At 40.0% G+C, this 16260-nt stretch overlaps 1 protein-coding gene across 4 annotated transcripts in view; it reads right to left on the reverse strand.

Annotated features, from left to right (window-relative positions):
- Positions 1-16260, reverse strand: part of LOC137432479 (hemicentin-1) — an 82593-nt gene that overhangs the window by 52083 nt on the left and 14250 nt on the right. The gene's annotated exons all lie outside the window — the stretch shown is intronic.

Raw genomic sequence — 16260 nt, forward strand, 5'->3', positions numbered from 1 at the left:
ATCAGGGTAGATCTGGGAAGGTTGATACTGAAGTCTGTAAAATATCATCAGCGTAGATCTGGGAAGGTTGATACTGAAGTCTGTGAAATATCATCAGGGTAGATCTGGGAAAGTTGATACTGAAGTCTGTGAAATATCATCAGGGTAGATCTGGGAAGGTTGATACTGAAGTCTGTGAAATATCATCAGGGTAGATCTGGGAAGGTTGATACTGAAGTCTGTGAAATATCATCAGGGTAGATCTGGGAAAGTTGATACTGAAGTCTGTGAAATATCATCAGGTTAGATCTGGGAAAGTTGATACTGAAGTCTGTGAAATATCATCAGAGTATATCTGGGAAGGTTGATACTGAAGTCTGTGAAATATCATCAGAGTAGATCTGGGAAAGTTGATACTGAAGTCTGTGAAATATCATCAGGGTAGATCTGGGAAAGTGGATACTGAAGTCTGTGAAATATCATCAGAGTATATCTGGGAAGGTTGATACTGAAGTCTGTGAAATATCATCGGGGTATATCTGGGAAAGTTAATACTGAAGTCTGTGAAATATCATCAGAGTATATCTGGGAAGGTTGATACTGAAGTCTGTGAAATATCATCAGGGTAGATCTGGGAAGGTTGATACTGAAGTCTGTGAAATATCATCAGGGTAGATCTGGGAAAGTTGATACTGAAGTCTGTGAAATATCATCAGAGTATATCTGGGAAGGTTGATACTGAAGTCTGTGAAATATCATCAGGGTAGATCTGGGAAAGTTAATACTGAAGTCTGTAAAATATCATCAGGGTAGATCTGGGAAGGTTGATACTGAAGTCTGTGAAGTATCATCGGGGTAGATCTGGGAAGGTTGATACTGAAGTCTGTGAAATATCATCAGGGTAGATCTGGGAAGGTTGATACTGAAGTCTGTGAAGTATCATCGGGGTAGATCTGGGAAAGTTGATACTGAAGTCTGTGAAATATCATCAGAGTATATCTGGGAAAGTTAATACTGAAGTCTGTAAAATATCATCAGGGTAGATCTGGGAAGGTTGATACTGAAGTCTGTGAAATATCATCGGGGTAGATCTGGGAAGGTTGATACTGAAGTCTGTGAAATATCATCAGGGTAGATCTGGGAAAGTTGATACTGAAGTCTGTAAAATATAATCAGGGTAGATCTGGGAAGGTTGATACTGAAGTCTGTGAAATATCATCAGGGTAGATCTGGGAAAGTTGATACTGAAGTCTGTAAAATATCATCAGGGTAGATCTGGGAAGGTTGATACTGAAGTCTGTGAAATATCATCAGAGTAGATCTGGGAAGGTTGATACTGAAGTCTGTGAAATATCATCAGAGTAGATCTGGGAAAGTTGATACTGAAGTCTGTAAAATATAATCAGGGTAGATCTGGGAAGGTTGATACTGAAGTCTGTGAAATATCATCAGGGTAGATCTGGGAAAGTTGATACTGAAGTCTGTAAAATATCATCAGGGTAGATCTGGGAAGGTTGATACTGAAGTCTGTGAAATATCATCAGGGTAGATCTGGGAAAGTTGATACTGAAGTCTGTGAAATATCATCAGGGTAGATCTGGGAAAGTTGATACTGAAGTCTGTAAAATATCATCAGGGTAGATCTGGGAAGGTTGATACTGAAGTCTGTGAAATATCATCAGGGTAGATCTGGGAAAGTTGATACTGAAGTCTGTAAAATATCATCAGGGTAGATCTGGGAAGGTTGATACTGAAGTCTGTGAAATATCATCAGGGTAGATCTGGGAAAGTTGATACTGAAGTCTGTGAAATATCATCAGGGTAGATCTGGGAAGGTTGATACTGAAGTCTGTGAAATATCATCAGGGTAGATCTGGGAAGGTTGATACTGAAGTCTGTAAAATATCATCAGGGTAGATCTGGGAAAGTTGATACTGAAGTCTGTGAAATATCATCAGGGTAGATCTGGGAAGGTTGATACTGAAGTCTGTGAAATATCATCGGGGTAGATCTGGGAAAGTTGATACTGAAGTCTGTGAAATATCATCAGGGTAGATCTGGGAAAGTTGATACTGAAGTCTGTGAAATATCATCAGGGTAGATCTGGGAAAGTTGATACTGAAGTCTGTGAAATATCATCGGGGTAGATCTGGGAAAGTTGATACTGAAGTCTGTGAAATATCATCAGGGTAGATCTGGGAAAGTTGATACTGAAGTCTGTGAAATATCATCAGGGTAGATCTGGGAAAGTGGATACTGTAGTCTGTGAAATATCATCGGGGTAGATCTGGGAAAGTTGATACTGAAGTCTGTGAAATATCATCAGGGTAGATCTGGGAAGGTTGATACTGAAGTCTGTGAAATATCATCAGGGTAGATCTGGGAAAGTTGATACTGAAGTCTGTGAAATATCATCAGGGTAGATCTGGGAAGGTTGATACTGAAGTCTGTGAAATATCATCAGGGTAGATCTGGGAAGGTTGATACTGAAGTCTGTGAAATATCATCAGGGTAGATCTGGGAAGGTTGATACTGAAGTCTGTGAAATATCATCAGGGTAGATCTGGGAAAGTTGATACTGAAGTCTGTGAAATATCATCAGAGTAGATCTGGGAAGGTTGATACTGAAGTCTGTGAAATATCATCAGAGTAGATCTGGGAAGGTTGATACTGAAGTCTGTAAAATATCATCAGGGTAGATCTGGGAAAGTTGATACTGTAGTCTGTGAAATATCATCAGGGTAGATCTGGGAAGGTTGATACTGAAGTCTGTAAAATATCATCAGAGTAGATCTGGGAAGGTTGATACTGAAGTCTGTGAAATATCATCAGAGTAGATCTGGGAAGGTTGATACTGAAGTCTGTAAAATATCATCAGGGTAGATCTGGGAAAGTTGATACTGTAGTCTGTGAAATATCATCAGGGTAGATCTGGGAAAGTTGATACTGAAGTCTGTGAAATATCATCAGGGTAGATCTGGGAAGGTTGATACTGAAGTCTGTGAAATATCATCAGGGTAGATCTGGGAAAGTTGATACTGAAGTCTGTAAAATATCATCAGGGTAGATCTGGGAAGGTTGATACTGAAGTCTGTGAAATATCATCAGGGTAGATCTGGGAAAGTTGATACTGAAGTCTGTGAAATATCATCAGGGTAGATCTGGGAAGGTTGATACTGAAGTCTGTGAAATATCATCAGGGTAGATCTGGGAAGGTTGATACTGAAGTCTGTAAAATATCATCAGGGTAGATCTGGGAAAGTTGATACTGAAGTCTGTGAAATATCATCAGGGTAGATCTGGGAAGGTTGATACTGAAGTCTGTGAAATATCATCGGGGTAGATCTGGGAAAGTTGATACTGAAGTCTGTGAAATATCATCAGGGTAGATCTGGGAAAGTTGATACTGAAGTCTGTGAAATATCATCAGGGTAGATCTGGGAAAGTTGATACTGAAGTCTGTGAAATATCATCAGGGTAGATCTGGGAAGGTTGATACTGAAGTCTGTGAAATATCATCAGGGTAGATCTGGGAAGGTTGATACTGAAGTCTGTGAAATATCATCAGGGTAGATCTGGGAAGGTTGATACTGAAGTCTGTGAAATATCATCAGGGTAGATCTGGGAAAGTTGATACTGAAGTCTGTGAAATATCATCAGAGTAGATCTGGGAAGGTTGATACTGAAGTCTGTGAAATATCATCAGAGTAGATCTGGGAAGGTTGATACTGAAGTCTGTAAAATATCATCAGGGTAGATCTGGGAAAGTTGATACTGTAGTCTGTGAAATATCATCAGGGTAGATCTGGGAAGGTTGATACTGAAGTCTGTAAAATATCATCAGAGTAGATCTGGGAAGGTTGATACTGAAGTCTGTGAAATATCATCAGAGTAGATCTGGGAAGGTTGATACTGAAGTCTGTAAAATATCATCAGGGTAGATCTGGGAAAGTTGATACTGTAGTCTGTGAAATATCATCAGGGTAGATCTGGGAAAGTTGATACTGTAGTCTGTGAAATATCATCAGGGTAGATCTGGGAAGGTTGATACTGAAGTCTGTAAAATATCATCAGGGTAGATCTGGGAAGGTTGATACTGAAGTCTGTGAAATATCATCAGGGTAGATCTGGGAAAGTGGATACTGTAGTCTGTGAAATATCATCGGGGTAGATCTGGGAAAGTTGATACTGAAGTCTGTGAAATATCATCGGGGTAGATCTGGGAAGGTTGATACTGAAGTCTGTGAAATATCATCAGAGTAGATCTGGGAAGGTTGATACTGAAGTCTGTAAAATATCATCAGGGTAGATCTGGGAAGGTTGATACTGAAGTCTGTGAAATATCATCAGGGTAGATCTGGGAAAGTGGATACTGTAGTCTGTGAAATATCATCGGGGTAGATCTGGGAAAGTTGATACTGAAGTCTGTGAAATATCATCGGGGTAGATCTGGGAAGGTTGATACTGAAGTCTGTGAAATATCATCAGAGTAGATCTGGGAAGGTTGATACTGAAGTCTGTGAAATATCATCAGGGTAGATCTGGGAAAGTTGATACTGAAGTCTGTGAAATATCATCAGGGTAGATCTGGGAAGGTTGATACTGAAGTCTGTGAAATATCATCAGGGTAGATCTGGGAAGGTTGATACTGAAGTCTGTGAAATATCATCAGAGTAGATCTGGGAAGGTTGATACTGAAGTCTGTGAAATATCATCAGAGTAGATCTGGGAAGGTTGATACTGAAGTCTGTGAAATATCATCAGGGTAGATCTGGGAAAGTTGATACTGAAGTCTGTGAAATATCATCAGGGTAGATCTGGGAAAGTTGATACTGAAGTCTGTGAAATATCATCAGAGTAGATCTGGGAAAGTTGATACTGAAGTCTGTGAAATATCATCAGGGTAGATCTGGGAAAGTTGATACTGAAGTCTGTGAAATATCATCAGAGTAGATCTGGGAAAGTTGATACTGAAGTCTGTGAAATATCATCAGGGTAGATCTGGGAAAGTTGATACTGAAGTCTGTGTAATATCATCAGGGTAGATCTGGGAAAGTTGATACTGAAGTCTGTGAAATATCATCGGGGTAGATCTGGGAAGGTTGATACTGAAGTCTGTGAAATATCATCAGGGTAGATCTGGGAAGGTTGATACTGAAGTCTGTGAAATATCATCGGGGTAGATCTGGGAAGGTTGATACTGAAGTCTGTGAAATATCATCGGGGTAGATCTGGAAAAGTTGATACTGAAGTCTGTGAAATATCATCGGGGTAGATCTGGGAAGGTTGATACTGAAGTCTGTGAAATATCATCAGGGTAGATCTGGGAAGGTTGATACTGAAGTCTGTGAAATATCATCAGGGTAGATCTGGGAAAGTTGATACTGAAGTCTGTGAAATATCATCAGGGTAGATCTGGGAAAGTTGATCCTGAAGTCTGTAAAATATCATCAGGGTAGATCTGGGAAGGTTGATACTGAAGTCTGTGAAATATCATCAGGGTAGATCTGGGAAAGTTGATACTGAAGTCTGTGAAATATCATCAGGGTAGATCTGGGAAAGTTGATACTGAAGTCTGTGAAATATCATCGGGGTAGATCTGGAAAAGTTGATACTGAAGTCTGTGAAATATCATCAGGGTAGATCTGGGAAGGTTGATACTGAAGTCTGTGAAATATCATCAGGGTAGATCTGGAAAAGTTGATACTGAAGTCTGTGAAATATCATCAGGGTAGATCTGGGAAGGTTGATACTGAAGTCTGTGAAATATCATCGGGGTAGATCTGGGAAAGTGGATGCTGTAGTCTGTGAAATATCATCGGGGTAGATCTGGGAAAGTTGATACTGAAGTCTGTGAAATATCATCAGGGTAGATCTGGGAAAGTTGATACTGAAGTCTGTGAAATATCATCAGGGTAGATCTGGGAAGGTTGATACTGAAGTCTGTGAAATATCATCAGGGTAGATCTGGGAAAGTTGATACTGAAGTCTGTGAAATATCATCGGGGTAGATCTGGGAAAGTTGATACTGAAGTCTGTGAAATATCATTGGGGTAGATCTGGGAAGGTTGATACTGAAGTCTGTAAAATATCATCAGGGTAGATCTGGGAAGGTTGATACTGAAGTCTGTGAAATATCATCGGGGTAGATCTGCGAAAGTGGATGCTGTAGTCTGTGAAATATCATCGGGGTAGATCTGGGAAAGTTGATACTGAAGTCTGTGAAATATCATCAGGGTAGATCTGGGAAAGTTGATACTGAAGTCTGTGAAATATCATCAGGGTAGATCTGGGAAAGTTGATACTGAAGTCTGTGAAATATCATCAGGGTAGATCTGGGAAAGTTGATACTGAAGTCTGTGAAATATCATCAGGGTAGATCTGGGAAGGTTGATACTGAAGTCTGTGAAATATCATCAGGGTAGATCTGGGAAAGTTGATACTGAAGTCTGTGAAATATCATCAGGGTAGATCTGGGAAAGTTGATACTGAAGTCTGTGAAATATCATCAGGGTAGATCTGGGAAAGTTGATACTGAAGTCTGTGAAATATCATCAGGGTAGATCTGGGAAGGTTGATACTGAAGTCTGTGAAATATCATCAGGGTAGATCTGGGAAGGTTGATACTGAAGTCTGTGAAATATCATCAGGGTAGATCTGGGAAGGTTGATACTGAAGTCTGTGAAATATCATCAGGGTAGATCTGGGAAAGTTGATACTGAAGTCTGTGAAATATCATCAGAGTAGATCTGGGAAGGTTGATACTGAAGTCTGTGAAATATCATCAGAGTAGATCTGGGAAGGTTGATACTGAAGTCTGTAAAATATCATCAGGGTAGATCTGGGAAAGTTGATACTGTAGTCTGTGAAATATCATCAGGGTAGATCTGGGAAGGTTGATACTGAAGTCTGTAAAATATCATCAGAGTAGATCTGGGAAGGTTGATACTGAAGTCTGTGAAATATCATCAGAGTAGATCTGGGAAGGTTGATACTGAAGTCTGTAAAATATCATCAGGGTAGATCTGGGAAAGTTGATACTGTAGTCTGTGAAATATCATCAGGGTAGATCTGGGAAAGTTGATACTGTAGTCTGTGAAATATCATCAGGGTAGATCTGGGAAGGTTGATACTGAAGTCTGTGAAATATCATCAGGGTAGATCTGGGAAGGTTGATACTGAAGTCTGTAAAATATCATCAGGGTAGATCTGGGAAGGTTGATACTGAAGTCTGTGAAATATCATCAGGGTAGATCTGGGAAGGTTGATACTGAAGTCTGTGAAATATCATCAGGGTAGATCTGGGAAGGTTGATACTGAAGTCTGTGAAATATCATCAGGGTAGATCTGGGAAAGTTGATACTGAAGTCTGTAAAATATCATCAGGGTAGATCTGGGAAGGTTGATACTGAAGTCTGTGAAATATCATCAGGGTAGATCTGGGAAGGTTGATACTGAAGTCTGTGAAATATCATCAGGGTAGATCTGGGAAAGTTGATACTGAAGTCTGTAAAATATCATCAGGGTAGATCTGGGAAGGTTGATACTGAAGTCTGTGAAATATCATCAGGGTAGATCTGGGAAAGTTGATACTGAAGTCTGTGAAATATCATCAGGGTAGATCTGGGAAGGTTGATACTGAAGTCTGTGAAATATCATCAGGGTAGATCTGGGAAGGTTGATACTGAAGTCTGTAAAATATCATCAGGGTAGATCTGGGAAAGTTGATACTGAAGTCTGTGAAATATCATCAGGGTAGATCTGGGAAGGTTGATACTGAAGTCTGTGAAATATCATCGGGGTAGATCTGGGAAAGTTGATACTGAAGTCTGTGAAATATCATCAGGGTAGATCTGGGAAAGTTGATACTGAAGTCTGTGAAATATCATCAGGGTAGATCTGGGAAAGTTGATACTGAAGTCTGTGAAATATCATCAGGGTAGATCTGGGAAGGTTGATACTGAAGTCTGTGAAATATCATCAGGGTAGATCTGGGAAGGTTGATACTGAAGTCTGTGAAATATCATCAGGGTAGATCTGGGAAAGTTGATACTGAAGTCTGTGAAATATCATCAGGGTAGATCTGGGAAGGTTGATACTGAAGTCTGTGAAATATCATCAGGGTAGATCTGGGAAAGTTGATACTGAAGTCTGTGAAATATCATCAGAGTAGATCTGGGAAGGTTGATACTGAAGTCTGTGAAATATCATCAGAGTAGATCTGGGAAGGTTGATACTGAAGTCTGTAAAATATCATCAGGGTAGATCTGGGAAAGTTGATACTGTAGTCTGTGAAATATCATCAGGGTAGATCTGGGAAGGTTGATACTGAAGTCTGTAAAATATCATCAGAGTAGATCTGGGAAGGTTGATACTGAAGTCTGTGAAATATCATCAGAGTAGATCTGGGAAGGTTGATACTGAAGTCTGTAAAATATCATCAGGGTAGATCTGGGAAAGTTGATACTGTAGTCTGTGAAATATCATCAGGGTAGATCTGGGAAAGTTGATACTGTAGTCTGTGAAATATCATCAGGGTAGATCTGGGAAGGTTGATACTGAAGTCTGTAAAATATCATCAGGGTAGATCTGGGAAGGTTGATACTGAAGTCTGTGAAATATCATCAGGGTAGATCTGGGAAAGTGGATACTGTAGTCTGTGAAATATCATCGGGGTAGATCTGGGAAAGTTGATACTGAAGTCTGTGAAATATCATCGGGTAGATCTGGGAAGGTTGATACTGAAGTCTGTGAAATATCATCAGAGTAGATCTGGGAAGGTTGATACTGAAGTCTGTAAATATCATCAGGGTAGATCTGGGAAAGTGGATACTGTAGTCTGTGAAATATCATCGGGGTAGATCTGGGAAAGTTGATACTGAAGTCTGTGAAATATCATCGGGGTAGATCTGGGAAGGTTGATACTGAAGTCTGTGAAATATCATCAGAGTAGATCTGGGAAGGTTGATACTGAAGTCTGTGAAATATCATCAGGGTAGATCTGGGAAAGTTGATACTGAAGTCTGTGAAATATCATCAGGGTAGATCTGGGAAGGTTGATACTGAAGTCTGTGAAATATCATCAGGGTAGATCTGGGAAGGTTGATACTGAAGTCTGTGAAATATCATCAGAGTAGATCTGGGAAGGTTGATACTGAAGTCTGTGAAATATCATCAGAGTAGATCTGGGAAGGTTGATACTGAAGTCTGTGAAATATCATCAGGGTAGATCTGGGAAAGTTGATACTGAAGTCTGTGAAATATCATCAGGGTAGATCTGGGAAAGTTGATACTGAAGTCTGTGAAATATCATCAGAGTAGATCTGGGAAAGTTGATACTGAAGTCTGTGAAATATCATCAGGGTAGATCTGGGAAGTTGATACTGAAGTCTGTGAAATATCATCAGAGTAGATCTGGGAAGTTGATACTGAAGTCTGTGAAATATCATCAGGGTAGATCTGGGAAGTTGATACTGAAGTCTGTGAAATATCATCGGGTAGATCTGGGAAGGTTGATACTGAAGTCTGTGAAATATCATCAGGGTAGATCTGGGAAGGTTGATACTGAAGTCTGTGAAATATCATCAGGGTAGATCTGGGAAGGTTGATACTGAAGTCTGTGAAATATCATCGGGGTAGATCTGGAAGTTGATACTGAAGTCTGTGAAATATCATCGGGGTAGATCTGGGAAGGTTGATACTGAAGTCTGTGAAATATCATCAGGGTATCAGGGTAGATCTGGGAAGGTTGATACTGAAGTCTGTGAAATATCATCAGGGTAGATCTGGGAAAGTTGATACTGAAGTCTGTGAAATATCATCAGGGTAGATCTGGGAAAGTTGATCCTGAAGTCTGTAAAATATCATCAGGGTAGATCTGGGAAGGTTGATACTGAAGTCTGTGAAATATCATCAGGGTAGATCTGGGAAAGTTGATACTGAAGTCTGTGAAATATCATCAGGGTAGATCTGGGAAAGTTGATACTGAAGTCTGTGAAATATCATCGGGGTAGATCTGGAAAAGTTGATACTGAAGTCTGTGAAATATCATCAGGGTAGATCTGGGAAGGTTGATACTGAAGTCTGTGAAATATCATCAGGGTAGATCTGGAAAAGTTGATACTGAAGTCTGTGAAATATCATCAGGGTAGATCTGGGAAGGTTGATACTGAAGTCTGTGAAATATCATCGGGGTAGATCTGGGAAAGTGGATGCTGTAGTCTGTGAAATATCATCGGGGTAGATCTGGGAAAGTTGATACTGAAGTCTGTGAAATATCATCAGGGTAGATCTGGGAAAGTTGATACTGAAGTCTGTGAAATATCATCAGGGTAGATCTGGGAAGGTTGATACTGAAGTCTGTGAAATATCATCAGGGTAGATCTGGGAAGGTTGATACTGAAGTCTGTGAAATATCATCGGGGTAGATCTGGGAAAGTGGATGCTGTAGTCTGTGAAATATCATCGGGGTAGATCTGGGAAAGTTGATACTGAAGTCTGTGAAATATCATCAGGGTAGATCTGGGAAAGTTGATACTGAAGTCTGTGAAATATCATCAGGGTAGATCTGGGAAAGTTGATACTGAAGTCTGTGAAATATCATCGGGGTAGATCTGGGAAAGTTGATACTGAAGTCTGTGAAATATCATCGGGGTAGATCTGGGAAAGTTGATACTGAAGTCTGTGAAATATCATTGGGGTAGATCTGGGAAGGTTGATACTGAAGTCTGTAAAATATCATCAGGGTAGATCTGGGAAGGTTGATACTGAAGTCTGTGAAATATCATCGGGGTAGATCTGCGAAAGTGGATGCTGTAGTCTGTGAAATATCATCGGGGTAGATCTGGGAAAGTTGATACTGAAGTCTGTGAAATATCATCAGGGTAGATCTGGGAAAGTTGATACTGAAGTCTGTGAAATATCATCAGGGTAGATCTGGGAAAGTTGATACTGAAGTCTGTGAAATATCATCAGGGTAGATCTGGGAAAGTTGATACTGAAGTCTGTGAAATATCATCAGGGTAGATCTGGGAAGGTTGATACTGAAGTCTGTGAAATATCATCAGGGTAGATCTGGGAAAGTTGATACTGAAGTCTGTGAAATATCATCAGGGTAGATCTGGGAAAGTTGATACTGAAGTCTGTGAAATATCATCAGAGTAGATCTGGGAAGGTTGATACTGAAGTCTGTGAAATATCATCAGGGTAGATCTGGGAAAGTTGATACTGAAGTCTGTGAAATATCATCAGGGTAGATCTGGGAAAGTGGATACTGTAGTCTGTGAAATATCATCGGGGTAGATCTGGGAAAGTTGATACTGAAGTCTGTGAAATATCATCAGGGTAGATCTGGGAAAGTTGATACTGAAGTCTGTGAAATATCATCAGGGTAGATCTGGGAATGTTGATACTGAAGTCTGTGAAATATCATCAGGGTAGATCTGGGAAGGTTGATACTGAAGTCTGTGAAGTATCATCAGAGTAGATCTGGGAAGGTTGATACTGAAGTCTGTGAAATATCATCAGGGTAGATCTGGGAAAGTTGATACTGAAGTCTGTGAAATATCATCAGAGTAGATCTGGGAAAGTTGATACTGAAGTCTGTGAAATATCATCAGAGTAGATCTGGGAAAGTTGATACTGAAGTCTGTGAAATATCATCAGGGTAGATCTGGGAAAGTTGATACTGAAGTCTGTGAAATATCATCAGAGTAGATCTGGGAAGGTTGATACTGAAGTCTGTGAAATATCATCAGAGTAGATCTGGGAAGGTTGATACTGAAGTCTGTAAAATATCATCAGGGTAGATCTGGGAAAGTTGATACTGAAGTCTGTGAAATATCATCAGGGGTAGATCTGGGAAAGTTGATACTGAAGTCTGTGAAATATCATCAGGGTAGATCTGGGAAGGTTGATACTGAAGTCTGTGAAATATCATCAGGGGTAGATCTGGGAAGGTTGATACTGAAGTCTGTGAAATATCATCAGGGTAGATCTGGGAAAGTTGATACTGAAGTCTGTGAAATATCATCAGGGGTAGATCTGGGAAGGTTGATACTGAAGTCTGTGAAATATCATCGGGGTAGATCTGGGAAGGTTGATACTGAAGTCTGTGAAATATCATCAGGGTAGATCTGGGAAAGTTGATACTGAAGTCTGTGAAATATCATCAGGGGTAGATCTGGGAAAGTTGATAATGAAGTCTGTGAAATATCATCAGGGTAGATCTGGGAAAGTTGATACTGAAGTCTGTGAAATATCATCAGGGTAGATCTGGGAAAGTTGATACTGAAGTCTGTGAAATATCATCAGGGGTAGATCTGGGAAAGTTGATACTGAAGTCTGTGAAATATCATCAGGGTAGATCTGGGAAAGTTGATACTGAAGTCTGTGAAATATCATCAGGGTAGATCTGGGAAAGTTGATACTGAAGTCTGTGAAATATCATCAGGGTAGATCTGGGAAAGTTGATACTGAAGTCTGTAAAATATCATCAGGGTAGATCTGGGAAAGTTGATACTGAAGTCTGTGAAATATCATCGGGGTAGATCTGGGAAAGTTGATACTGAAGTCTGTGAAATATCCTCAGGGTAGATCTGGGAAAGTTGATACTGAAGTCTGTGAAATATCATCAGGGTAGATCTGGGAAAGTTGATACTGAAGTCTGTAAAATATCATCAGGGTAGATCTGGGAAAGTTGATACTGAAGTCTGTGAAATATCCTCAGGGTAGATCTGGGAAAGTTGATTCTGAAGTCTGTGAAATATCATCAGGGTAGATCTGGAAAGTTGATACTGAAGTCTGTAAAATATCATCAGGGTAGATCTGGGAAAGTTGATACTGAAGTCTGTGAAATATCATCAGGGTAGATCTGGGAAGGTTGACACTGAAGTCTGTGAAATATCATCAGGGTAGATCTGGGAAGGTTGATACTGAAGTCTGTGAAATATCATCAGGGTAGATCTGGGAAAGTTGATACTGAAGTCTGTGAAATATCATCAGGGTAGATCTGGGAAAGTTGATACTGAAGTCTGTGAAATATCATCAGAGTAGATCTGGGAAGGTTGATACTGAAGTCTGTGAAATATCATCAGGGGTAGATCTGGGAAGGTTGATACTGAAGTCTGTGAAATATCATCAGGGTAGATCTGGGAAAGTTGATACTGAAGTCTGTGAAATATCATCAGAGTAGATCTGGGAAAGTTGATACTGAAGTCTGTGAAATATCATCAGAGTAGATCTGGGAAGGTTGATACTGAAGTCTGTGAAATATCATCAGGGTAGATCTGGGAAAGTTGATACTGAAGTCTGTGAAATATCATCGGGGTAGATCTGGGAAGGTTGATACTGAAGTCTGTGAAATATCATCAGGGTAGATCTGGGAAGGTTGATACTGAAGTCTGTAAAATATCATCAGGGTAGATCTGGGAAAGTTGATACTGAAGTCTGTGAAATATCATCGGGGTAGATCTGGGAAGGTTGATACTGAAGTCTGTGAAATATCATCAGGGTAGATCTGGGAAGGTTGATACTGTAGTCTGTGAAATATCATCAGGGTAGATCTGGGAAAGTGGATACTGTAGTCTGTGAAATATCATCAGGGTAGATCTGGGAAGGTTGATACTGAAGTCTGTGAAATATCATCAGAGTAGATCTGGGAAGGTTGATACTGAAGTCTGTGAAATATCATCAGGGTAGATCTGGGAGGTTGATACTGAAGTCTGTGAAATATCATCAGGGTAGATCTGGGAAAGTTGATACTGAAGTCTGTGAAATATCATCGGGGTAGATCTGGGAAGGTTGATACTGAAGTCTGTTAAATATCATCAGGGTAGATCTGGGAAAGTTGATACTGAAGTCTGTGAAATATCATCGGGGTAGATCTGGGAAGGTTGATACTGAAGTCTGTGAAATATCATCAGGGTAGATCTGGGAAGGTTGATACTGAAGTCTGTGAAATATCATCAGGGTAGATCTGGGAAAGTTGATACTGAAGTCTGTGAAATATCATCGGGGTAGATCTGGGAAGGTTGATACTGAAGTCTGTGAAATATCATCAGGGTAGATCTGGGAAGGTTGATACTGAAGTCTGTAAAATATCATCAGGGTAGATCTGGGAAAGTTGATACTGAAGTCTGTGAATATCATCGGGGTAGATCTGGGAAGGTTGATACTGAAGTCTGTGAAATATCATCAGGGTAGATCTGGGAAGGTTGATACTGTAGTCTGTGAAATATCATCAGGGTAGATCTGGGAAAGTGGATACTGTAGTCTGTGAAATATCATCAGGGTAGATCTGGAAGGTTGATACTGAAAGTCTGTGAAATATCATCAGAGTAGATCTGGGAAGGTTGATACTGAAGTCTGTGAAATATCATCAGGGTAGATCTGGGAAGGTTGATACTGAAGTCTGTGAAATATCATCAGGGTAGATCTGGGAAAGTTGATACTGAAGTCTGTGAAATATCATCGGGGTAGATCTGGGAAGGTTGATACTGAAGTCTGTTAAATATCATCAGGGTAGATCTGGGAAGGTTGATACTGAAGTCTGTGAAATATCATCAGGGTAGATCTGGGAAAGTTGATACTGAAGTCTGTAAAATATCATCAGGGTAGATCTGGGAAAGTTGATACTGAAGTCTGTGAAATATCATCGGGGTAGATCTGGGAAAGTTGATACTGAAGTCTGTGAAATATCCTCAGGGTAGATCTGGGAAAGTTGATACTGAAGTCTGTGAAATATCATCAGGGTAGATCTGGGAAAGTTGATACTGAAGTCTGTAAATATCATCAGGGTAGATCTGGGAAAGTTGATACTGAAGTCTGTGAAATATCCTCAGGGTAGATCTGGGAAAGTTGATACTGAAGTCTGTGAAATATCATCAGGGTAGATCTGGGAAAGTTGATACTGAAGTCTGTAAAATATCATCAGGGTAGATCTGGGAAAGTTGATACTGAAGTCTGTGAAATATCATCAGGGTAGATCTGGGAAGGTTGACACTGAAGTCTGTGAAATATCATCAGGGTAGATCTGGGAAGGTTGATACTGAAGTCTGTGAAATATCATCAGGGTAGATCTGGAAAGTTGATACTGAAGTCTGTGAAATATCATCAGGGTAGATCTGGGAAAGTTGATACTGAAGTCTGTGAAATATCATCAGAGTAGATCTGGGAAGGTTGATACTGAAGTCTGTGAAATATCATCAGGGGTAGATCTGGGAAGGTTGATACTGAAGTCTGTGAAATATCATCAGGGTAGATCTGGGAAAGTTGATACTGAAGTCTGTGAAATATCATCAGAGTAGATCTGGGAAAGTTGATACTGAAGTCTGTGAAATATCATCAGAGTAGATCTGGGAAGGTTGATACTGAAGTCTGTGAAATATCATCAGGGTAGATCTGGGAAAGTGGATACTGTAGTCTGTGAAATATCATCGGGGTAGATCTGGGAAAGTTGATACTGAAGTCTGTGAAATATCATCGGGGTAGATCTGGGAAGGTTGATACTGAAGTCTGTGAAATATCATCAGAGTAGATCTGGGAAGGTTGATACTGAAGTCTGTAAAATATCATCAGGGTAGATCTGGGAAGGTTGATACTGAAGTCTGTGAAATATCATCAGGGTAGATCTGGGAAAGTGGATACTGTAGTCTGTGAAATATCATCGGGGTAGATCTGGGAAAGTTGATACTGAAGTCTGTGAAATATCATCGGGGTAGATCTGGGAAGGTTGATACTGAAGTCTGTGAAATATCATCAGGGTAGATCTGGGAAAGGTTGATACTGAAGTCTGTGAAATATCATCAGGGTAGATCTGGGAAGTTGATACTGAAGTCTGTGAAATATCATCAGGGTAGATCTGGGAAGGTTGATACTGAAGTCTGTGAAATATCATCAGGGTAGATCTGGGAAGGTTGATACTGAAGTCTGTGAAATATCATCAGAGTAGATCTGGGAAGGTTGATACTGAAGTCTGTGAAATATCATCAGAGTAGATCTGGGAAGGTTGATACTGAAGTCTGTGAAATATCATCAGGGTAGATCTGGGAAAGTTGATACTGAAGTCTGTGAAATATCATCAGGGTAGATCTGGGAAAGTTGATACTGAAGTCTGTGAAATATCATCAGAGTAGATCTGGGAAAGTTGATACTGAAGTCTGTGAAATATCATCAGGGTAGATCTGGAAAGTTGATACTGAAGTCTGTGAAATATCATCAGAGTAGATCTGGAAAGTTGTACTGAAGTCTGTGAAATATCATCAGGGTAGATCTGGGAAAGTT

The sequence above is a fragment of the Myxine glutinosa genome, chromosome 8 (assembly GCF_964187855.1).
Source record: "Myxine glutinosa chromosome 8, kmMyxGlut1.1, whole genome shotgun sequence".
In the NCBI taxonomy this organism is placed as follows: domain Eukaryota; kingdom Metazoa; phylum Chordata; class Myxini; order Myxiniformes; family Myxinidae; genus Myxine; species Myxine glutinosa.